Consider the following 25,005-nt stretch of genomic DNA (forward strand, 5'->3'; position numbering starts at 1 on the left):
GTGTGTAATCCATGGATATTACCATTCACCTGCACCCTCACTAAACAGGGGGATGCTCCATAGACCTTGCAAAACTAAAAAAAATACTTACTACAGCCTGTGACAGGAGTGCATGTGTGTACATTTCTATGATGAGAAAGTACCTGCTTATGAGTTTGTGCATGTTCACCTACATTTACAAATAGGCCCATACAGAAACTTGTTTCCACTACTGAATTGGCAGTTGTGGAAACTGGAATAAACTAATATAGTATATGCATGCCATTTGCTAGTTTGAAGTATAAACAATCATGATTTTAGCAATTAGGTTTGAATATTCACTGTCACAAATTGATATTTTTACACACTTCATCTGAACATAGGTGTGCAAAAGCATTTAGAAATTGGGTCCAGCATATATCAGATTATTTTCGGTTTAAAAGTGCCATGTTAACTTTCATTGTCTTTTATAAGTAGTTATTGTTGGCCCTTTTTAGGCAGTATCACTTGCCCTTTGTTATTATATATATATATATATATATATATATATATATATATATATATATATATATGTATATATATATATATATATATATATATGTATATATGTATATATATATATATGTATGTATATATATATATATATATATATATATATATATATATATATATAGACCAGCCATGCTTTAGACCCACTATTGGGTAGTGTGTCTAAAGCATGGCTGGTCTATATATATATATATATATATATATATATATATATATATATATATATGTATATATATATATATATATATATATATATATGTGTATATATGTATATATATATATATATGTATATATATATATATATATATATATATATATATATATATATATAGACCAGCCATGCTTTAGACCCACTATTGTATGAAGCTCACAAGATCACTGGTTATAGGAAATCTTGAATACTATAGGAATCCCAAAGAATCTCATTGACAAGCTGCATATACTAAAATGAGGCTACCAGAATGAGTTTGAACCTTAACAAATGCAACCACATCAAAGCAGCGCTGAAAGCACTTCACTGGCTACCAGTTGATCCAGATATTTAGCTTAAACTGCTTTGCATAGACTACAAAGGCTACAAGAAGAAGAGCATGAAACATTTATAATCTTTGATCTCTCCCTCCCGAAAGTCAAAAACAGGAACCTTCATCACAGGACTACACACCACAACACCCAATGACTCTTTAAACGACGTAAACAGTGATGCAGAGCCTTGGCAGAGTAGGTCCATAGGATTTGCAGTGCTCTGAACCCAAAGTAGATGTGACTCAGATAACCTTTGAAGACAACACCTTAAAAAACTTGCCGACAATCCATACAATAAAGTTGACGCGAACGAAGTGCATAGGTCAAGGGTCTGTCTGATCAGACACTTATGGCCCTCCCGAATGCCTAAATCTGACGGTTTATAGTCCAAGACTTCAGCAGTCTGCAGAGACTAAAAGGAGTCTTCGAGCGCACAATAAAAACTTCCAAATAAACACACGATTGACATATCCCTTTGTTTATGCGAGAAGTTGAGCCTCACATAGATTATTTTTAGTTTACTTGCTGAAAAACACATTCGAGGCAGCTGACCTAAAAGGACAGAAAGTGCTTCTTACACAGTGGTTTGCTGCCTAAATATGAGATAATATCATACCTAAATACTAAATCTAGGTTTATTAAGGCCTACATAAGTGTCCATCAGTCGGTTAAACACTTGTCAGGGTCTTTTAAGACAGCAGTTGTCGATTTTGTCTCCCATTTGTATTGCCTTTTTATTTTGCCTGCTAATGTCCTTATCCAGACAGAAGCACTTTCCCTTTAAATTATAATTTCCAAAAACTACCCTATACTTATTCTGTAATGAGTGGGATGTGCTCCATAATTGCAGCTGTCTGAACACAGTCGAACAGAAAGAGGGCTAAGTATTGCTGTAGATATCACCAGAGTAAACACGGTGACTTAAAATACATTGGTGCAGAAGTAACAGAAGGAAGGATGTTGCTACGCTGTCTACATTATGTTTCTCTAATCTTGACAATTCCACACAGGCGAAACTGATCTCCCTGTTGTGGCAGCATATAATTAAATTTATAAGCTTGTATTACAAATGAGGTACTCAGAAAGCAAATAATTATTGGCATGGTTCGTTTTAAATCTCTGGACCGCTGTTCAAATGAAACGAAATCCCGCGAATTCACCTCTGAGATTAACGTAACCTTGCGAAAGTATATTAGCCTGAAAAATGTTCGCGGCAGATGGAGTGGGCCTTGGTAACTCTAGAAGTTTGTTTTCCTTAAGGGATTTGTGATATCTCAGTTTAAATTTAATTTCAGCTTGAAAACGATCTTTCACGTTTACTACTAAACCAACCATTCTGCTGTTTTGTAAAACTGTAAGAGCTCTCCAAAGGCAAACCGACAACACATTGATTCATTCTCTTAATAGATTTGAAGCCACTACAAACCTGGGAAAATCAAACTTGATAGTGATGAGAAAAAATGTGAGTTTCGTAATATTCCCCTTATCCTTTTCATCTGTTGCTGTACCTCTTGATAGGAACGGGCCCGAACAGGACAGCCAGAGGAGTGTCGATATTTCACCAGTGCCCTGCCACAGCTCGGAACAGTTCCAGAATTGTGCGACAGGAGATGGAGAGCTATGCAGGCCCACAAAGGGTTGACCAACGCAAGGCTGGAAAATCTCTGATGCCACGCAATCAAACATAGCCAGCAAGACAGCACTCGTACTGGGACTAAGAAAGCATGATTTAATAAGAATGCTGCTTGCAATGCATATTACCCCACAGGGTGCCTTTTTATTTTGGAATCCTAAAGGAGACAGTAAAACAACACGAGGTTAGGGCTGCTTGAACTCGCCATGCTGAGCACAACTTTTGTAGGTCCTCAATCCCACAGGACAGCACTTTGGTAGGGAGATGCGTGGGGTGGAATTTAAATCTCTACACCGATGTCCACCCGTTTCTAGTCCCCCCCCTGCACAAAACCCAATTTACTGCCTTCTGTTCTGGACAGTTTTTCTCTATTTCAGTGAAAAAAATACTGACATTTTCAGTCTGCTGTGTGCATGTGTAAAGTGTAACGGGGAGTGCCTCTGAGGGGTGGGAAGTGTAAGGTGGTGGGCAGGAGTCCAGGGCACACTTATGCATGTTGGGGGGGGACATAGTCTACCCTCTATTGAATGCTCAGGGGGTGTGGGGGGAGACCGTGTAAAGCTGCAGCTCCTGCCCTGCAACCTATTGTCGATAGGTATTGTCGAAATAATGAGGTCTAGAGTTTCCAGACTGAATAATTCCAGTCCCGGACACACTTGGAATTGTGGCTTGGTGTATCTTCTGGATTACCACTCTGGAGGAAATACTCCAAAGTGTAATGAGGGCCTTTGTGCAGAGGATACAGACCTTAACTATCTTCTAAAAGTAGGATGGAGTAAACTATATTAAGTCCAGGTTGATTCATGCCCTCTCTATGAAAATCCAGATTGAAAATACTTTGAAGAACTTCATATTTCACCTAAGGTCAAATTGTGAGGGCATGTAATTGATTCTCTAACTAGTGTACATCTCAATTAGGAAATGCTTTATATTTGGGGAATAGAAAAGCTATTGCTCCTACAAAAGGTGCAAAACATAGATGTCTACTTAGCAGTGATCTATAGACAACAGATCATGTATTTCACAGCCCAAAAAATCATCCAGTTGCTTCCAGTGGGGTCCATGGTGATATACGACTGCCTCTGTATTTCACTTAAATGTTTTAGAGACATTTCCTGCAGTGTTTAGCAGATAAAATCAAACATCATAATTTTATTGGGTCTCTATCTTAAAGAAAAGGAATGTACACCATACAAATAAAGCATTAGCTAACCATGGGGAATGATTGAAGATTGGGACATGCTGGCCTGGACCTTGCTGTTGAACAATCTTCCAGTCCAGAGCGAATCCAAGGGTTAGCTGACTGGCCTCCTGATCGGAAGTCTCCAACCAACTAAAACTCAGCACTTGGACTCCATCAGCTGTAAGTCCTAACCCCTAGGTGGACACTTGGAAATAGGGCTGAAGGAGCTCTGCCAGCACAGCTGTGGTCTTGTGAAGCAGAACTGACACATCATGATGTGTCGCCTCGCAGCCATATCTGAACCTTTGCAGTGCAACACAACTCTGATGCCAGACCTCACACCACACCTTGCATTCTCCTCTGAATCACTGCTGAGCAACGCATTCTTGATGAAGGCCTTCGAATCGCAAGCCCCTTATCAACAGCAACCTCGACGAACAAGCAGGACTCCGAAATGCAACCCCGCAGCTCTTTGGAACCACCATGCGTGACGCATCTTCCATGCAAGACTTTATCCAACTTTTATGCAACCGTATCCTCAACAATGATGCACGACTATGCATCACAGCCCAGCAGCCCCTCAGAACAGCTGCTGTGTGACAGTTCTGCATCTGTGAAACAGAGTCAACTCAGTGTGACGCATCTCTTCACAACCACATCAAAACCATTGCAGCTTGATGCATCCCTGATGTCGGAGAATTAATTGAAGCTCACAGTCTCCTTGGAATCATCTCTGCATGATGCATACTTGACACAAGCCTTTGGATCATAAGCCCCTTATCGATGGTATCCTCGATGAGGAAGGACTCCACACTGCAACCCCACAGCTCTTCAGAACTGTCAGTGTATGTAGCATCTTTGCTGCAAGGCTTCACAACATAAGCCCATCATCAAAGTCACCCTTAATGACAGAGTAGGGCTCCTCATCACAGCTCCCCAGCTCCTCGAAACTGCTAATGTGATGCAACCTCAACACAGGACTTTGCAACAGCAGTTATAGTTAGAGTTCTTTTAACTAACTAAAACTCACACCCTAAGGTAACTGTAACACGCCTTTGCCATGCACAGCTAATTACTTCACATATTATATCATTGATGACACATTTTGTGGTATCTTTCATATTCTCACTGCAGCATTTGCAAAAAAATTATTGATGAGACAACTGTGCATGGAGAAGGGCCGAGTTAAAGTTACCTTAGGGTGTGAGCTTTAGTTACTTGAAAGAACTATAACTGCTGAATTTCTATGGTTTTGTATGAGTAAATTCAGAACCTAACTATAACTTCCCTGTAACCTTTGTTTTTTTCAGTGAATCTGCAGTCAGCCTTATCTTGTGACTTTGTTCTGATCTAACACGACCAGATAATCACAGTTGGTGCTTAGTGCTTTTAAGCACTGTATGTACTTAAAAGTTGAAATTGCGTATCTCCAGTTCTACAGATTAGATTTTTGCATTTTGGTCTCAAATAATTTATTACATTTTACTCTATTGTTCTAAGATGAGGTGGGATTTTTCTTGTGTTTTCCCTTTATTGTTGTTTGAAATGCTGCATAAATACTTTACACATTGCCTCTAAGTTAAGACTGACTGCTTTTGTGCCAAGCTACCAGAGGGTTAAGCATCGATTAATTTGGGTTTTTCTTGTGTTTCACCCTTACTAGGCTACTGAGTTTGTGGATAAAAAGGAAAGCCCTGGGGAGGTGGTGGTCCCCAGGGCAGTCCAGCATATAAAAAAATGAAAGCTCTGGGGAGGAGGTGGTCCTCGGAGCTGGTGGGGGGGTTGGGAGGCCAAACCACACTACATTTTAAATGCCCCCTGGACCTGGCCCATCTGGGGGCCTATAAAAAACCAAGCGCACAAGCCCACGTTTCTATTTAAAAATAAAAATCAGCAAATCTGCAAATATTGTGAACTTGAGGCAAAAAAATAATTTTAAATAATGTTTTCCTGCTCTGGGGGTGTCCCTCTGAGACCCCCCACCAGTGCTAAGAGGTCAAGGTGTCTCTACCCTGGCCCCTTTTCTTTTGTTTTTTACTTTTTTGCTCTGACTTGGCTCAAGCTGGGTCCCAAGATGGCTGCTAACACTTCCTGGTTTGAAGTGTTGGCAGGCAATCAGAGCTGTGCTATTCCCTGCACAAGCTCATCTTTGTTCGTGAATACTTCGCGGCCAGACATATACAAATTGGAATTATCCTAAATTTCTCAAAAACAGATTTACACCAATTAATAAAAAGCACAATTTACATACCGACAGCTAGCATTCTGCCACATTTGTTGTAATTCATTCCAGCGGTTTGGTTTGTAGATGTGTTGACAGATCCTATGGGAATTAGCATGGAAAACGCAACACTTTTTGAGCCCCCTTTTTCTCTGCCCCAGATTGACAGAGCACCACAAAATTTCATGCACGCCAAGAATCACAGGGCCACTTTTTTTGGAAAAATTTCGTAAAGATCCATCAAACAGTGTCAAAGATATAGGTAAGCCAAAAAACGATTTTTCTATGGAAATGTGGTCCTAACTATAACTACCTAGTGGTCGACCGCCACTAGGTAATACATAGATATATATATATATATATATATATATCAATATATACACACACACACACAAAACACACACTCTCAGGGGCTAGCAGCCAGTCCCATTTATCCATTTGTCCCTTACTGTCTTATTCACATTTTTCTTCCTCCCACTACAACATACCACAAGGGTAATGGGTCAGCCCACTTTAGCCATTGACTCACTTTACTGAACAATGGAATTCTGCTTCTTCAATGTGCCAAAACCCATGGATGGAAGTGTGGGAATGCCCACTCTCCACCCTTGGAATGCCTTCCCAATGCAGAGTAACCAAAGGCAGCAATTTGTGCTGGCGTTACTCTCAATTTGTTAAGCTACGCAGAGACACTCGATGTGGTTTTGGAAGCTTTGTAAATTTCACTGAAGCCCTTGCTTTGCCTTGCGTGACACAAGGGCTTTGTAAATCAGCTTTATAGTCTTTCCCCCTTATCAGAATGAAGCTTGTTAGATGTCTGACACTAGCGGAGTTGGTAACATATTTGGTCTATATTGTAACCTATAGTATGGCATAAAGGCCTAGACACTTGAAAGCCATAATGTTGAAGCCGCAGCATTTTTTCACATCAAACAAAATTTGCCATGCTTGCAACTTAATCCATTATGTGCTTCATAACTTGCAGATGTCACGCAAGTTAACCGGTTACCTTCAGCTATTGAATGCTGTAATCAGACATTTAAATAGATAAAAATATTTTTCAGATAGCGTAAACATCTCCAGTTGATTTTGTCTGCAGTATGCTGATATTTAAATGTAATTCAAAAATGGTGTAGAGTGATTCTTCCTTTGATATGAAATTATTTTGTTTCATTATTAACAAAAATGTTTGCTTACATCGAGGGATCACTCACATTTTGTAAAAATTTCAAAACATGGTGTACCTCTGTTAGAGGATGAATATTTGAATTTTAAATCATCTAATAGTGATACATGGGTATATTACACAATAAATCTACTGTACGTTGCAGTTCTGTTGAGCTATTTTAATGGAAAGAGGCGCTTCCTGTGGCTTTATATTGTGAACACTGTGGGCCCGAAACACACAGGGTCTACATACTTGTGGCGGAGGCCCCACACTTGTGGCGGGGGTCAGCATTCATGGCGAGGGCATTGCACTCATGGTGGGACCTTCACACTGCAGTTACTCATTGTGTTGGTCCTGCAACAAGTGTGAGACCCCCCACAATTGTAGACCCCCCCCCCCACGACTGTGGGGCTTCCACCATGATTATGGAGGCCTTTTGTGAATCAGCTTCAGGGTAATCTTGTAAGAGAATACAAGATATAGATCGCAATTGTGATTCACCAATTAAAGGAGGCACAACTTTCTCGCAAGAAGTACAATGCTATATGTGGTTTACAAAATCAGTTTTACTCTGGAAAGTGGGAAAGGCTGTGTTAACATTATGTTCAATGTAACACAATATTTTTGTTCTATAGTATTTTAAATAGAATTTGGTGAATTAGCATAGTTTACCTTCATAGGAAACCTATGTATTGTAATACCACTGGATTCACTTTTATATCAGTGTTAAACTATCAAAATAACTACACAATAAGTACACAAAATGAAGAACAATGCCATATAGGGAACACTCAAGAAAGTCCCAAACAGTATATTTTATCTCTTTCTTTTCCTTCCACTTCTCTCAAAGTTCATTTGGTTATGTATCTGACGTAATTCAATAAATAAGCAAGTTCTTCATAACTCCGTCATGAGGCAGGAGCCATTTTTAATTGTTAAATTTCATTGTATTATTGTTCTTCACACAACGCAATTCAGTCCAGCCAAAGGACTTCATCAGGTTTAATCAAATATGGAGTTTTTCTTTTTTGTCTGACCTTGTAAAAGTCTTTGGTCACAATAAACTGTTGCCTAATGTTTGTTCCTCACTAGTAGAGCCTTCAAAGTGAAGCTTTGCTAGCCATGATAGCCAAACATTAGTACACAGAGTGCATTGTATAATTTGTCTTTAATCATGTAACCTGCAGCATAATTTACCTTTCTTCATCATTTATTTTGGGTTTGAGTTATGCTGCTTATTTTGTTGCTTCCTAATTTAGTCAATCCTGCTGAATAATAATTATTATTAATAAGGTTTGCAAAGCGTGAAAATGCATAGGTTGCTTCACGGAGAATTTTTTGCTTGGGAGCTTGAACATGCCTCCAGGCTGTAATTGCCTGTCTGAACCCAGAGAATCCCATTTTAAATGTTAAAACAGTCCAATTCTTCCAGGCTGATGCGAGAAAACTGGCATCCGTCCATACCATCTGCATCCCAGAGCCAGTCCCCTAAAATCCCTCACTTTTTTGCGCAGCTGCCTTTAAACATCAGAAGCACTCTTCAGACAACTACGCCTGTCCCTGCATTTGGCATAGGCTGCAACCACCAGTCTGAACCCAGTGTATACCCTACTAGATAGTAAGACGTTAATACCATAGTTGTCCTGAGTGGGCCCTAACTCACTCAAGTTACTTTTCAGCTGCCATCAAACAATTGAAAGACTTTTAGGACACGTCATAGCTCCGTAGCACTTTGCAAACAAAAATGAATGCCTCGTGGAGCTCCTAGCCAATTCTCAATGGCTGAAGTTACCTTGAGTTACCTTGCTGCCCCTTCTGCACCCTTGCTTTTTTATATTCACTTTGGCAGCCAAAACGAATGCTATGAGAAACGCTATATCCTCTTCCTGATGTATTCTTGGGTCAATCTTTAGGCATCATGCATTCTGCATTTCCTTTATTTTCTCAGGTTTCTAAAAAAGTGAATGGTATGCCAAGGCTACCTATGACAACTTTGATGCAGTTTGACAATGCTTCCAAATGCTACATTTTTGGTTCCACTCCTTTAATTTGTCGCCTTAGACTCAAAGAACACTATTCGGCTAGACGGCTCCCTAGTAGCAGTAGGCTTAGCTTTCTTACATGCTTGCATTTGCCTCCCTATTGCATTTGCCTTCACTTATTGCTTTTGCGCCTTTGATACAAAGTTTTACTGATCAAAACTGATTGTTTGCTATGAATAAGTACCTGACTAACAAATACCACTTCCTTTCCTTTGCTGCTAAGCTCTTGATTAAGACTAGCAGCCTGCTCTGTACTCTAGTTCCTTCAAGGATTCAACTAACCCCCGTAGGAGCCTAGAGGCTAACCGAAATGTGCTTAAGATCATTTCCTTCTCCAATTTTTAATCTGTTTCCCTTGACCTGCACAAATGAAATGCAATTAACTAATTACCTTGGGGGCACGGTGGCACAATTTATATGTCCCTAAATTGTATTTAGACTGTTGTTTTGAATTCGTACTAATGAGATATATCTTGTAAAGGTTTTAACTAACTGTACAGTAAACTATTACATTACACAGGTTGGTAGCAGCTGTATGAGCAGCAGCCACAGAAACCATAAGAAAGTAATGTGTCTTGTTTTGAAAAGAGGAACATCCTAATAATGTATTGTCTTAAACAGTTCGGCTATGGTTGTCAATGGTGCTCAAAATTAAAATTGTTCGAAAGTTGTGGGATTGGGTGAACAAATTATTTCAGTGTGCTTTTTCATGCCTAAAAAGAGCAGAGAGCAAGACCTGGTTCGAAGACCATAGTGAATGCAAAGGTTTCCGAAGTTTTCCCTGCAAAAGAAGAGGCAACATATCATAACTATTTTGGTGGCTCGTACCCCGGAGCTTAAACACAATTGTGCCCTAAATTATAATCTTTGATTTTTTTTAATGAGACACATCTTTGTTTGCTGCACTCTGAACGTGTGGTAGCTTCTTGCTGTTTTATTTTGGAGCTAGTAAATAGAGGCGTTTCCACAATCAAGGCGTTTGAGCACAAGTCTTTTTAAAAGATGCTCTAACAAGGTGACTAAGCTGGGGAAAACATTCAGGCCTAAAATCACGGTATCAAAGATGCTCACTGCAACACATCTACATGGCTTCTGAATTTAATTGAAGCGCAGTGTTATCTAAAGATGACCATTATGGAGGCCAGTATATAGTTAGCAAAGATACTCGCCTGCAATGTCATCTACATGTAATCACTGAAGTAAGCAAAAGGAACAAATGGGCATGGGTCACAGACTGTGGATGGCAGTTTTTTAGGTCTCACCTACAAGCAGCTTTTGCTGTTAGGTGAGAGCCACTGAATTTACACACAGCACACAAAATACACATGCATACAGAAAGAGCATTTTGGCCTGCATCCTTCTGACACTGGCCATTGTGATTTAGGTGGCTTTACATACTGACTAAGAGCGCTGTCCATCAACGCTGGTATCAGCCCACTGCATAATGCCTGTGTGAACATCCAAGAAGTCGTGCCTTTTGTTACAGATCCTTTTATAGAGCTCTTGGTGCTCTCTCTGCTCCGTCAAGACTGCATTTCTTAGTGCACGCCAGGGAGGTCCCGTCTTTCAGCTTTCGTTGCTCTCCTTGCTACAGCTGGGCAACTTTTCTCTGTGCATGGCATGCAAGTCCTTTGATGCAGTCTTGCTGCTTTCTTTCCTTCAATTGGGCTAGTCACGAGTGGCAGGCAGGTTCCGTTACTGAAGCTCTCACTGTTCTCCTTGCTCACGCCAGGCTATATTTCTCCGTGCTTGCCTAATTTGCAGTGGGAGCTAGCTCGTATTTACAATGGGAGGGGCATGAAGGGGGGGTACAATCATATTTTTTTTAAATCGGCACTTATCTTAGGACATCCTCCTCTCCTCTTGTCATCTCTCCTGGCTCCAACATGCGACAGGAACCAGGAAACTGCAGTGGCCAATCCTGGCGCTACTTTCTTGCTGGTAACCAGCATGAAAGAAGCGTCGGGATTGGTGAGAGCAGCCTCTCTCAGCATTCAGAAGAGCGCTGGAGGCCTGTGCTCTCTCCAACTCAGCTGTCTTAAGACAGCTGGGTTAAAGAAGTTCAAAGCGTGCATATCAGGCTGGCCGTTGCAAGACGGCTGGCCGAAGGGACACGCACACTTTAAACAAGTGCACAGCTCCCTACTTCCATTCAGAGCAATTGCCCTGCCCATCCTGACACTAAGTTCAGGACAGGGTGCTGAAAACTGAAATGGTACTAGAGAAAGTTTATTACCATTTTATTTTTCAGTTCCTGGGGGCATTTTATGTTTTAGCAGGGCGATACTCCTCCTCTCTGGGAGAGGGGCTGCCCCTGCTAGCATGTCACTCAATGCATCTCTTGCTGCTCTCTTTGCTCCCACCAGGCATCTTTTTCTGCATGTGTGCCTGGCAGTTCCAGCTTTAACGTTGGTGGCACCTTGTGCGACAATCTTTAATGGCACCCCTCCAATGACTTCTTTATTCACTGATTTCCTCACTATTACCCTAAAATAATACCCACGACCTCTTTTTATCGCCACTCTCACATTGATTTATTTTATAGTGCTACTCATCTCATGGTAGGGTGTCAGAGCTCTTTACATCACAAACATGATATTCTGAGACAGTGAGACATACAAGTGTGCAAATCAAAGTATCAGAAATATTACATAAGACCACGAGAGCTTAAAGGTGTAAGAGTCATATGTCATCATTACAGATAGGCATTAGGGCCCGTATTTATACTTTTTGACGCTAGACTGCGCTAATGCAGTTTAGCGTCAAAATATTTTGCCCCGGCTAACGCCATTCTGAAGCGCCATGTGGGCGCCGTATTTATTGAATGGCGTTAGCCGGCGCAAGCAGACCGGCGCTGCCTGGTGTGCGTGGAAAAAAACCACGTACACCAGGCAGCGCCGGCGTTGGGAAAAATGGCGATAGGGCGTCTTAAAAATGGTGCAAGTCAGGTTGACGCCAAAAAATCGCCTCCACCCGATTTGCGCCATTTTTAACGACGCCCAGACGCCATTTACATGAATCCTGTCTTAGTAAAGACAGGAGTCATGCCCCCTTGCCCAATGGCCATGCCCAGGGGACTTATGTCCCCTGGGCATGGTCATTGGGCATTGAGGCATGTAGGGGGGCACAAATCAGGCCCCCCTATGCCACAAAAAAAAAAAAAAAAAAAAAATATTTATACTTACCTGAACTTACCTGAATGTCCCTGGGGTGGGTCCCTCCATCCTTGGGTGTCCTCCTGGGGTGGGCAAGGGTGGCAGGGGGGGTCCCTGGGGGCATGGGAGGGCAGCTGTGGGCTCATTTTGAGCCCACAGGTCCCTTAACGCCTGCCCTGACCCAGGCGTTAAAAAGTGGCGCAAATGCGGGGTTTTCTGCCCCGCCAACTCCCGGGCGTGATTTTTGCCCGGGAGTATAAATACGACGCATTTGCGTCGCAGTCATTTTTTTGGACGGGAACGCCTACCTTGCATCTCATTAACGCAAGGAAGGCGTTCACGCTAAAAAATGACGCTCTTTACTCATACTTTGGCGCTAGACGCGTCTAGCGCCAAAGTATAAATATGGCGTTAGTTTTGCGCCGAATTTGCGTCGAAAAAAACGACGCTAATTCTGCGCAAACGGAGTATAAATATGCCCCTATATATTTAGATTTTTTGGCCTGAAGAAACTGAGAGGAAGATTTACTACGTTTTCAAGCAGTGTCGTAACCAAAGTTGCTGTTTGCACTGTATAAAAAAGGAACAGCACAACCACTCGATATCAACTAAGTTATGGTGGTGTAGCTTTTTCACCAGTGCTGGCTTACCCGAGGCTGACTTGCCGAAACAAACACCATTGCACCCTTTGACAATGTAGTGCATTTGATGTTAACTATTGGATTTGTACTGTAAAGGTAGCCCTTCTTTTTTAATTCAAGAGTAACTTTTCAGTGCAAAATTGTAGGCTTTGACAAAGTTTAACACTTTATCAATTTGTATTTGTGCTGTACAGTTCTGCCTGCCTGATGCAAATCCCTTTCTACAAATATTAGTAGTCAGGAATTAGCATCAAAATTCATAGGTGGTCTTCTTGGCAATAGTAATGCAATGTGCTACTTTGAGATACTTTGAGGCAACTGCCCAACACAATTCAAGATTTTCACTGGAAGTAAATCCCAAAATAACACTTTGCGTTAGGTTTGCTTCACTTTTGGGATGCAAATTGGGAGCAAAATGTTGGTAAAATCTGCCCTACAGACTCGGAATTTAAAACTTAGGACCTGATTTAGAGTTTGGCAGAGGGGTTACTTCATCACAACAGTGACAGAAATCCCATCTGCCGAAATATAAATACCATAGGATATAATGGGCTTTATATTTCGGCAGTTGGTATATCCATCACCGTTGTCAATGGGTGACCCCTCCACCAAACTCTAAACCAGGCCCTTAGTACAGTGACTGCTGTTATGTTTACTAATAAAATGTATTAATACTAATAGGAACCCTTTTTAGCATTCTTAGAATAGCAAAATAGTGTGAAAAGGCAACAGACTTCTAAACCTATGACTTGCAGTTTGTGTGCAGCACTTTGATTTCAGTTCATGGTTAACTGCACCACACTAGAGGTGTGATAACGCAAGAACTACAAGCAATAGAATGATCTATGTGACAAAGGGAATAACCCACTGAGCTACCTACATAAAATCCAAATGCTCTATCTGCATAATACACGTTGCACTTTGCAGCAGGAACACTAATTCTATGTCAGGACTGGAGGCGAGGATTATGCTTTCCTTTCCCCACTTTATTGAACAGCAGCCAAGAACAAACGATAACTACAACTCCCATGATAACTTGTGAAAATGGAGTACACTCACAACGAATAAAAAAGCAGGCATTTAGTCCAATGAGGAATAGGCAGTCCATAACATAGTCCTTCCTTGATCTCTCCTCCTCCTCTTTCGAAGCGCGAGCCATCATGAAGTATCCTGTTTTGTTGTGTCAGATCCTAGAAAGAATGAAACAGGTTAAAAGAGAACTAGCTTTGATGATCTCTCTTTGCTTTATTTATTTTTTATTTTTCTTAGATAATCCCAACATATTCATAAAAATGACAAGTGAGAAAAACAAGACTCAAAATGTACTAGGTATGGGGAGGGATCACTTAAAATTGCAGTATTATAAGGTGAGCATGGTGGGATAATCCTCGCCTCCGAGTACTTAAAAGAAATGAAACTTTCTGTTACGATAGCTAGGAAATTTTTCATTCTATGTCAGGACCGGAGGCGTGGATTATGCTAGTTTAAAGCTTGTTTACAACCAATTGAGCAATAATCAAGAATGGTTTGAAATTGGTCCTCGGACTCTACTGCTGCATTCATGATATCCTCCAAACGAGCACCTACATTGAATGCTTTGGAGGCCATTGCTCCGCGAGCAGAATGCGCACCAAAAAGGGAAAGATTAATGCCCGCTTCTAGCATGACCCAACGAACCCAGCGAGCAATGGTAGGAGAGGAAACAGCTCTGTGAGGTTTACGCAATGCAATAAGGAGCTGATTTTCACCAGGAGGACGGAGTTCTGAGGAAATGTCCTCGTATGCTTTAAGGCATCGTCCCACGCACAATTTTGGGGCATCTGGGAAAGACGGATAAGAGATAATTCTGGTATTTGTTTTTGTATGCCTACTTACTGTAAACGAGACTCCTGAAGGAGAAAAGGATCTGTGAGAAATATCCAGTGCACGGACATCAGAAACTCAGAAAGAGTTGTAGTTATCATTTGTTCTTGGCTACTGTTCAATAAATTGGAGAAAGGAAAGCATAATCCTCGCCTCCGAGTCCTTAATAGAATTGAAACTTTCTGTTACGATAGCTAGGAAATTTTTCATTATATGCTGCTTTACCATGGTTCACAACCGTCTGTAGACAAATCACAGATCTCTACATCAAGTGCGTTAACCACCAGAGTTGTCATTCCATGCTGTTGTATCCCCAGAAATATGCTGAGCACAGAAAGATCTCTACAGGCTGTTCTTATTTCGCTTCAGCCTACTATGCAAACAGATCCGGATTGGAAATCAAAAGCAGCCCTGGCAATTTTGAAATAATGAGTAATGTCATCAATCATTTTGCAAGTTATGAAATGAACAACTCTCCAGCTTGCAGGAACACAGCACTAATCTGTGGCTATTAAATATTGAGAATGTTTACCGGTTTTATATTTCATTTTTGATCTAACTGATGTTTTAAATTTCTACCACACAAATAAAGCAAGTGTTTTTTGCAGAATCACACAGTTCAGCCAGGAAAACTCGGGTTCCTTAATTGGTGTCCTAGAAATAGTCAGGATCGTGGCATATTTTGAGAGAATTCATTGTGTAAATGAGTGTCATTTAGATGTATTGTATGGATTTTGTGGATATCATGAAAACATGACAAGGTCCCAACTTTCCTGGACACTGGACTTAAATTCGACACCCTTGATCTAGCTGTAAGAGAACTGTAGTATGTGTCATGATGAGCGTGCCATACACAGTTCATAAACATCTGAAAGTAAATGTGTTTTGCCTAAAGGCAGTTTTGATGTGCTTGTAAGTTCAGTTACTTTCCTTAAAAATATATTTTAATTTGGAGGCTTTATACAACATTCATAATTACTGTAAGTAATTTTGAGCAAAAACAGTTGTTACACTGTTTTAAGACTTTAGAAATATTTTAGTATGCTTTGAATGGGAACGTTCTCGAGGGCATGGGTAGAGAAACTGCTGAAATTATGTTTAATCACAAAAAAATAAAGTAATATTGTTGGAACCTCTTCAGATAGGCTAAATTCCTTGGTGTTCACTGAGAATTATACCGTAGTTAGTAGTCCAGGACCTCATTTTGATAAGAATGTACATATGAAAACACACAGTGGTACGCCCATATACACATACATGTATACGTATTCACTTTCTTTCTTTCGAGAATGTTAACTTGCCATCTGCCAGTTGTCTACATATGTCCCTGCTGCTACAGCTTCATCTGACAGACTGCTTCCTCTCATGACCCTAGGTATTTGTAGCTCCCACTCAACTCCAGTCAGTTTTTCCATTACTGGAAGAAACCCAATGCCACACATATACAGTGTGAAAGAGTGCTCATAACATGGAACATTAAGAAGATAACTGCTGGGCAGAGCTGGTCCTGTGCTACCACGTTGGTAGTTTGTATCTTCATTTGCCTGCCACTTGGCAGTCCAAACTCTGAATTGTTCCTGTTGGAGCTGCAGCATCACCCAGGAGCTATACAAGTCCCATAGTTTATGGGAGAGAAAGAGAAGTCCTGGGCCTAAAGAGTGAAGACTGTTGACAAGGCAGCATCACAGAACAAAAATCTGACTCCATCTCTCCAGATCACGGTTTAAATGACCATTCTCAACATGACAGTCCAGCACCGTGTTCAAATGGTGCTCCCTCGAGCTTTCTGCCCAGTGCCACCGCCGTAAAGCCGGCACTGGTACCAAGTGAGTGGCTTCATGTAGCTCAGGCTGCTCTCCTTGCTTTCACCAGGCCACTTTCGGTGCAGGCCAGAGAGGTCCTTTGATGCAGGTCTTATGCTCTTTCCTCCGGCTAGGACATTCATTTCATTCGCTTTGTACAGGTCACTTTATTTCACTCCAGCTGTTCGGCTTTCTCCTTCCAAGTCAGTTCCCTCTGTGCACGATCAGCAGTCCCTTCATGCATCACTCGCTGCTCTCATTGCTCTTATTGGGACATAATTTCGAGGAAATCAGTTCTTGGTGGATGAGCAAGTGTGTCAATGACCAGAGAGGAATGCCTTAAGAACGAGGCGTCGACGATAAAACATACAAGGTAGGGGTGCAAATGGGCCCTTTATACTGCACTTGAAGGTCTTGAGCAATCTTGCCGGAACAATTTCAGTATCACCTTGATTGGCGTCTTGCCCTTGCATTGGCCGAACACTTCTGGAAAAGGGTGAGGTCAAAGACAAAGGGCAAAGAGCAGGCCTTAGATGATGACATCCTGTTGGAGTGCGCACATTTCGGAGTAACGTAAAGGCTTCCTGGACACTTCTACCAATCAGAACACCATCCGAGGTTGGTAGGACCTGGGAAAGTCATTCACGTTCCTGGCTTGCCCGACTCTTCCTTTCATCCTTCTTAAATCTTTATGAATGAGCTGGGAAATATTCATCTTTGTAATAGGGAAACACAATCCAGTAATGTTACTATCGTTTGCTTGATCTTTCGAAAGCTCTGCCCCAGCAAAACCAGCGATATCAGAGAATCTGGGCTATTTAGCACTGCCACGACTGGTTAGCACAACGTGAAGACAGGTCTGATTGATGCCTTTGGTCTGGTGGAAGGCAGGGAGAGAGCCTGAAGAGACAACCACATACCGTGCAACCTCTGAAGGTCGCCCGTGCTGCAGCTGCCGTGGCTTGAGGGGCATTGATTGTTAAAAAATTGTTTGGGGGGAGGGGCGGTGAAGAGACAGTTGCAGCACACATATCTTGGAGTGAAACGGATACATATTAGCTCAGCCACGCGCCGGTGGTTCGTGTCTTTTGTAGTTCCCTACCTGAAAGATGTGTTGACCTGTGTTACACCTGAAACAAACAACGTTTAGGATATTTATTACAGCTAGGATGAAATGTATTCTTTGTTTGCGATTAGAGTTTTCTTCAACATAACTTCATGTTTTATCCCTTTGTCGGTAAGATCCTTGGGTAAAAACATATCCTTCAGACTGCCAAGATTGTGAAGCTCCCCTCAGGCCTTCCAGGGCGGTGCCACCACCTCCCTCCAATTCAGTCCAATCTAAGATGACTCGAACTTCCAACTAGCTGTGCCCGTGCCCGCAACTGTCAGGGGGTTGGAGGGAACATCACAAAGTTTAACATCAGATTCCCGACAATCCTCTGCCATATAATGTTAAAATACATTACATGACAAGCAGGTTGCATGAGAGGGGATTCAGAGGCAGGGGAAAGAGAGAGCAGTGCGGATTGGTATGAGTACTAAGCAAGGGAAACACAATATTTTCTACAACAATGAACATTTTTTAGTGCTTTCAAAACAGTGTGTGTTTTTATCAGTGCCTGCGTGCATAAATCCCAGGTGAAATCAGACACCTCACCATACCCGACTAAAAGCACCTATACCCAACTATTTACCAGAAAGGACATTTATTGTTAGGGGGTGTAACACCCCAATCACCACCCCCAAGCTACAACCCTGGCACCTGTTTCCATGGTGCCCTCAATAAATACGTCACACCTGCCAGGAAGCATGGGCGTAGCAAGGGTGCAATGGCTCAGTACAAGACTCGTGGTTGGAAAGTAAAATACAGCAATGGGCTCCTCAGGCTTCCAGGCTTCAGGGCCACTACAGCTAATGCACCAATAAGAGCAGTGCTCAAAAGTAAGGGGATCACATTGGATCCAAGCTCTGGCAGTTATTTCTGACACACCTGGGATCAGGCCGACTGAGGGAAACATGCTGAATTTGTCCTTTCCTGACACCAGGTCACATTATCTAAGTACCCACTTGTTTTCTGCATTCCATTAGGAGCAGCAATGTGCAAGCAGCGAAGGGGCTTCCTTATTTACATTTCCAGCTGGGCCCAAAACAAAGGCCTGATTTAAAGGGTCATCAGCCCTCCTTTTTTTCCATATAATTCTGTCTGGCAGCTATCTAGAGCCTAACACATAGACATGAAAGCAATGTACAGCAAAGCACTGGAAGGAAGCAAAGGGACATAGCATGCTATCACTTCACAAGTTCTTTATTATCGATCAAGGATTCAGTTATCCAAACACATGGATGACTCCTACATTTTACAACAATAACACCTCGGGGGACAAAGCATTCAGGTCTTTTGCACCAATGTTTCTCCAAATGATAAGAGGTGTGCTAGTAGTGTAAGATAACACCACATTCCTTAAACATGCCACAACCTACTACTACCATAACACCACATTATACTACTATACTATTATATAACTATATCACACTGCAGCATGGCACTATCATAGCACCACATTGTACTATAACACTACATCACTGTACCATACTACAAACCAACCCTTAAAAGCAATATTTCACATTACCATACTTTGTATTACTCATCCATACAACCACATTATTATAACATATCACAACAGGAAAATACCATATCACCACATCTCTACAACATATGCTACATAACACTGAATTAACACTATGGGGGTCAATACAACATTGGCGGGTGGCTAACGCCGCCTGCCAAGCTGTAACCGCTGTGCGGCCGCCAATGCGGCCGCACTCCCGCGGTCCCCATTACAACATCCCCGCTGGGCCAGTGGGCGCAAACCTAGTTTATGCCCGCCGGCCCAGGGGGGATGTGGCTGCAACATAGGAGCCAGCTCCTAATGGAGCTGGCGGTGTTGCAGCCGTGCGATGGGTGCAGTAGCACCCGTCGCGCTTTTCACTGTCTGCTATGCAGACAGTGAAAAGCAGCACGGGCCCTGTTAGGGGGGCCCTGCACTGCCCATGCCAGTGGCATGGGCAGTGCAGGGGCCCCCAGGGGCCCCAGGTCTCCCCTTACCGCCAGCCTCTTCCTGGCGGTGCAAACAGCCAGAAACAGGCTGGCGGTAGGGGAGTCATAATCCCCAGGGCAGCGCTGCTTGCAGTGCTGCCCTGGTGGATTATCACCGCCGGGGCTAAAACGGCAGGAAACCGCCGGCCCCGGCGGTGCGACCGCGGTGCTACTGCCGCGGTCAAAATATGGGTCTCCGTACCGCCAGCCTGTTGGCGGTACGGACGCCACTTTAGCCCTGGCGGTCTAATGACCCCCCATATCTTCTGAGCTTACCACCACATCACACTGTGGTATAATTGCCTCACTCTACCATACTCCACATCACAGTACTGTGAACATTACTCTTAGGTACCACTATTTCACATTATCATAGCATCACGTCTGTACCATACAACCATATCCTGCTATTATGAAACCAAATCACACTGCAAAACCACCAAATCACCCTGACATATCACCATATCTCTCGGGGGCATGGCTTGGCGCCTTTTGCAGATGGCCGCCTTCCGTGGAACTCCATAACCACAGCGGGAGTCAGGAGAGCCAGCTGATGCCTGTGGGCACTTTGTATGTCCCTGAACTAGAGAACAGTTGGGGGAACATGCCTGGAATGCAGTGTGCCCCTTAACAGGTTTTCAGAGGTACTTTTAAGCCCTCTTTGTTGATTTTTATGGCGGTCGTGTGTGGAATTTCATTACGGCCATCATTTTGTTTTTTCTTTTTACCTCACAATTTTCTTTTTCAAGTATGTTTCACTGCTTGAAAGATTCCTTTTACATTTTTCGACCTACAAGTATATGGTTGTATGCTCTCTGCTCACTGTGCCTTGCCTTTTGGAGGATTTTGTCCAGCTTTATTTTGTTTTTTTGCTCTACTCTCTTCTCTGAGGTGAACTCCTATTTTATAGAGTATGTATTTTATAACTATTTGGGCAGAATTATATATTTTTGCTTATGGGCAGATCTAGGAACCTTCAATTGACTACTAACAAAGTGCAGAGCAATAAAAGTTCTGATAATATTCCTTTGTCAAACTCTTTTGCTCCTTTATCAAATATGGAAAATACAGGAGCTACTTCTCTTGATGTCACACCTTCAACACCTGTTTCTCCTCTTGCTCTTATTAATAAAGTTTTGTCCAAGCTTCCGGTAACGGTCCCAACGTCCACAAATAAGAGAGCTAAAAAGGATCCTCCATCTCCTATTACAATACTAATACAATTGGTCATCCTTCACATTTGGCTTCGACGTGAAAGAAACCGAGAGGAATAATACTTTATTTTTTGGAATATACAGACTTGCTAAAGGTTCGCAGAGCAGCAAGAGCTAAAGGTCGGATCACATGGTGAGGTTCAAATCTCTTTTTTGTTCAGGACTGTGCTAAATCGACGACAGACAAATGGATGAAATTTCTAGATATGCGTCCGGCATCAAAGTCACTTAATGCTCGGTGTGGTCTTTTCCATCCCTGCTTGTTTAAGATGACTCACAATAATCAAACTACAACATATGAAGACCCAGTATCACTTCAACGGTTTATTGATTCTTGTAGAGGTGAAATAATGATATCAGAGACTTGACTGTTATATTATTATTATTATTTTTTTCTTATCTTGCTCTTGTTTATTCGATGTTCCCTTGGTTGGTCCATTGTAATCTTAAACATGTTCGATTATTTAAGGAATTTGAATGTTTCCTTTGTTTCTCTCCTTTTAGATCTTTATGCATTCAATGTGCCCATTTTTTGTGGTTGCATCCTGTGTGGTCGGATCTCCCTTCCCGTCCGTGTCCACGGTTATGGCGTAAAGGTTGCGTCGTCCTCCCTTTCTGGTTTCACCACCCTCACATTGTTTTTGACTCATAGGTATGTTTTTATTACTCGTTCAGTGTTCTTTCTGTAGTTTTCATTCTTTTTCTATATTATATTCTCTTTGTTTTCTTGAACTTCACCTCCTATTACTTTTCTTTCTTTTCTTTTCTCTTCTTTTTTCTTTTTTCTCATGTTTATAATTCTATTTTTCACTTTCTGTGCACTAAATATTTTCCTTTGGTTCAAGGTCTTCACATTAATATGTGGTTTAAATGCATTAATCTCATGATCATATTACCTATTCTTTATATTAAATGACAATTAGATTTCTTTCATAGAATGTTAAAGGTTTGGGATCCCCAATGAAACGTCAAAGAGTTTTAACTCACATTTTAAAATTGAAAGCTGATATTGCAAGAGACTCATATAACAGGTGCTGAGATGGCCAAACTTAAAAGACAACGGGTGGGTCATGTTTTTGTCTCTCCGGGAACAGGGAAAAGAAATGGGGTTACTATACTCTGTCATAAAACTTTGAATATTTCAGATTTTTCTCAAGATTATAATGAGCAGGGTAGATGGGTTATAGTTTCAATGAATATTAATAAAGTACCTTTAACTATATTTAATGTTTATGCTCCTACCCAACCTGATAAATCCTTTTGGAATGAAATATTAGCTAAGTTAATGACTCTTTCGGATGAACATTTAATTTTTGGAGGAGATTGCAATATGGTTATGGATCCTTTTCTTGATCGTAAATCTAACTCTAGATTTGTACCATCCACCATAATTTCACAGTTTACCTCCACGATTAAACAAAGAGCATTAACAGTTGTTTGGAGATTGTGTAACCCCACATTATAGGAATTTTCTTTTTTTTCTCCAGTGCATTCTTCCCAATCGAGGATTGATTATTTATTTGTCTCACAACACGTAGTACAACATGTTTTGAGTTCGGAAATTGGTTCCATATTAATATCGGATCATGCTCTTGTGAGTTTAGATCTTGATATTATGCCATATAAACGGGCAAGTAACAGATGGAGGTTCAATAACTCATTGCTTCCTGATACTATTTTTACTCAGCTTTTTGAGAAGTTTGCTACACAATTCTTTGTAGAAAACGATGCCCCCCAGCTATCTGTTCAGATTATTTGGGATACATTCAAAGCGGCTCTAGGGATTTTATTATTTCCTATGTTGCCAATAAAGGAAAATGGCTAATAAAAAGTTATTTAAATTAATGGATCGTATTAAACAGCTAGAAAACCTGTATTACTCATCCAAATCTGAAAGTTGTCTTAAGGAATTACTTCAAGCTAAATTCACTTTTAATAAAAACTTGATTGATATTGCTAATTCTTATCTTCTTAAGTCCAGTGCTAAGTATTATGGGAACCAAAATAAATCAGGAAAACGTTTAGCAAATGATCTTAAAATTAAAACAAATAGAACAAAGATAGAATCTATTTATAACTCTTCTCGCCTTTTATTACACAAAAATGAAGATATCTTGGATTCATTTCTTCATTTCTTCACACAGTTATACACCCCTGATTAATGTTCCTACGCAGGAGCTTATTGGGGAATGCTTGTCTACCACTAATCCACCTGTACTTCCCTCTTTTGAGTTTACTGCTCTTGATAATGCTATTTCTCTTAAAGACTTTCTAAATGCACTAGATCTTATTAAAAAAGGTAAAGCTACCAGCCCAGACGGCCTTACTATTGAATTCTATTTGCATTTTTCTAATTTATTAGTTCCAAGATTATTTAATCTTTTTACTTATTTTGTTAACGCAAAATGTCTTTTCAGGAGGCTTAAAATAACAAAGATCCAAAATTTTGTAAGAATAATAGACCCATATCTCTAGTGAACTTAGATTAAAAAATGTTTGCTAAAATTATCGCTATGCGTTTGGAATTGATTCTCCCTAAGTTAATAGGTAAAGAACAGCCTGGCTTTATTAAAGACGTTTATTATCAGATAACATGTGCTTATTTTTTAACATTTTAAGTAAATATGTGAGGTATAAGGATTCACTTTCTGCAATTGCTCTTGATGCTGAAAACGCTTTTGATTGTGTTAACAGGTCCTTTATTTTTTCAACACTTTCATGGGTTGGCTTTGGAACAAAATTTATAAATCTTATCTTATTACTATATTCTTTTCCTAAGGCTGCTATTTATCCAAATGGTCTCATCTCTCCCTCATTCTCACTTCACAGAGGAGTTCATCAGGGATGTCCGTTATCACCGCTTTTGTTTGTTCTTGCCTTAGAACCCTTTTTATTTAAACATAAGGCTAATCCAAACTTACATTCTTTCTGGTTTGGGGAACGACAGATAACATTTTCGGCTTATGCTGAAGATATCTTACTTTTTATGTCAAATCCGAAATCTTCACTTCCTTCTTTTCTTTCTGAAGTAGAACATTTTGCTTCCATTTCAGGGTATAAATTAAACAAGGAAGAGTGTGAACTTCTTCCTTTAAATAAATTTTGCCTTCCAGATGACTTTAAATCTTCCGATTTCCACTAGAACAATGATAAAATTAAATATCTTGGTCTTTGGTTTAAACCTTCATTTCAAGATACAATTTCTTGTAATTGTTTGCAATTATTTTCTAGCCTTGATTCTCTTCTATCTAAATGGAACCCTTTATTTTTTATCCTGGTGGGGTAGATTAGATTCTCTGAAGATGATGTTACTTCCTATCATTCTCTTTTATTTATCAAATATTCCAATTAATATTCCAAATAATTACTTTAAGATGTTGAACTCTATTCTAACTAAATTCTTATGGAATAATAAGAGATCCAGAATGTCTCTCCACAAATTGATGAGACCTAAAATTCACAGAGGTGTTAATTTTCCGAATCTTCATTCTTATCAAATGGCTTTTTCTCTTAATCAGGCTTCCTGTTTATTGACTGAACATGTCTCTGCTTTTTTACCTTTATGGGTTGAAGTTGAAAAGTCTTTCGTTGTTCCTTTCACGTTTCCGGAAGTATTAACTTTGTAAAAAAAAAATCATATATCTCCCTCCCGATTTTGAAAAATTAATGCAGAATTCTGCAACCTATATTTGCTTCATACAATGGAGACAAGGTGCAATTTCTGAATTCGTCAATCTGGTATAACAAACTCATCAAGTTCAATAATAAAACCATCTACTAGAAATCGTGGCATTTGAAGGGGTTAAGATTGGTTTATCAACTCTTTGACAATGATTCCCCTCTTTCTTTTGAACAAGCATGATTTCTTTTTTCGTTTCCATCCTCTTTTAATAAGAAGTATGATGCTCTAATAAATGTTGTAAATATTTC

The sequence above is a fragment of the Pleurodeles waltl genome, chromosome 5 (genome assembly GCF_031143425.1).
Source record: "Pleurodeles waltl isolate 20211129_DDA chromosome 5, aPleWal1.hap1.20221129, whole genome shotgun sequence".
Classification (NCBI taxonomy): domain Eukaryota; kingdom Metazoa; phylum Chordata; class Amphibia; order Caudata; family Salamandridae; genus Pleurodeles; species Pleurodeles waltl.